The sequence below is a fragment of the Elephas maximus genome, chromosome 16 (assembly GCF_024166365.1).
Source record: "Elephas maximus indicus isolate mEleMax1 chromosome 16, mEleMax1 primary haplotype, whole genome shotgun sequence".
Lineage (NCBI taxonomy): Eukaryota > Metazoa > Chordata > Mammalia > Proboscidea > Elephantidae > Elephas > Elephas maximus.
The window spans coordinates 31,440,001-31,441,805 of NC_064834.1; positions in this window are offsets into that span (position 1 = coordinate 31,440,001).

The following is a 1,805-nucleotide window of genomic DNA, read 5'->3' on the forward strand; positions in this document are numbered from 1 at the left end:
TTTGAGTTTGATGTTGAAGGAAACTGGACATTAGTACAACACAGTTTCTTGCATGGATACAGGAAACATGCATTCCTACATACTACAAATTTTATGAAAGGAAGACCAAAAGTTCCTTTTTTCAAATCAGATCAAAGCTTAATTTTGTATCACAGATGCATCTTTCAATATGCATTTTTTAAGTCAACACCATTGTATTACCATGGAAGAATTATGAAAGAACATGGAAGAATTATGAAAGAACAATGAAGCAAAAAATGAGGGGGGGGCAGTAGCATTCCTTATCTTTATTGTTAGTAAACGGACAACTGTTTATTAAAATCCCATTAGAGTTTAATCTGGGATAACTGGCTTTTAAAAATGATTCTTTCAGACAAAGCTATTAGAATTCTTAACTGTTGTCTTGGAATTAATATGCCAGTAACATTAAGTGAGTTTTTCTAATGCCCAGAGGTCCTTAAGCACTGTCTGACAGAATGCTAAGCATTTAAAGTTGTATAATTCAACTCCATTGGCCCAACTGTTCCCACTCTGTTAAGATAAGTACCTGATTCGGTGGCATTGAACAGTTTATTGCTGACTTCCTGGTCTAAGGAATTCAATGAAATTCCCTAAAAGAATCTAGTAATAAAATATTGTATGTGTTTAACAGTGGTGATTTTAAATTAACCTTGAAATAGCTGAATTAAATGTAATGGAATGGCATAATTTTCTAGCATATTTTATTGGCTCCGATATCGTTAAACGTGGTTGTGAAAAAAAATTGTCACAAATACAGCTCCATGTAGAGAAAAGTGGCTTTTTATTGGTTCCTTGTAACCAATAAATGTATCTATATATAGATATATTGAGAAAGAAAAGCATATTTGTTTCATGAGTCCTTAAAAAAAAAAAACTACGGATTTTAGGGCAAAAATTTTTGCTTGCTAAGTCATTATAATTCTGCATATCCCTACAATATTCCCTTTTGAAATAAAAAAAAATGTGTACACTTTATGGAAGTAAATTAATGTGTGAACTGTTATAAGCTTTATTACAGCAGAATCTAGAGAATGTGCTGATTATTAAGAATGTCCATTTTAGGCACCGTGGTCTTCCGTGTTCTTTGGGTTATTCTGGTTTTGACAAATAGTATTAAAAGTGTTTGAGAAGATACATTAATTTAGGTCTTTAACAATAAGAAAGTATTAATTATTGAGGATTTAATTTTTTTTTTTTATAAAGAGAACCTTAACAGTTCACTGAATCAGTTAATTTTGATAGATAAATGCATCAAGCTAAAACTCTACGCAGTCTGCTCCTGTTTCAACCTCGAATCCATTGAAAACCTCACTGAGGAATGGCTGATGGTCCTGGATCTCTTCATCATCCTAATTTTATATTCAGACTATTAGCAGATGTAGTTCTTAACCACATCATCACCAGGATTTCCGTTTCTTCTCTGATGCACTTCTCATCTTTACATATTGTGGCTCTTACATTGTACCAAGGCTTTTATTATGAATCAAAAAAAAAAAAAAATCCAGATTTAACTGCTGAGGTTTAAGCAATAGCATTTCTATGACTTGCAGACCTCTGTTCATTGAACGGAATTTGAAGTTTTCTTTTGTTCATTACACTCAGCAAAATGCCTGCTGCCACCTTCTCTTTTCTTGGTTTGCTCTTCTCTTTATTTCTCTTTGTCACCTCTGTTTCTTCCACTGTGTTTCCTCTGTATTTCTTGGCTTTTTTTTAAGCTGGAAAGAAAGCAGTTTGCAGGTTGTAAATATGGCCTCAGGAACATTCCACTAACCGTCGCTTGAAAA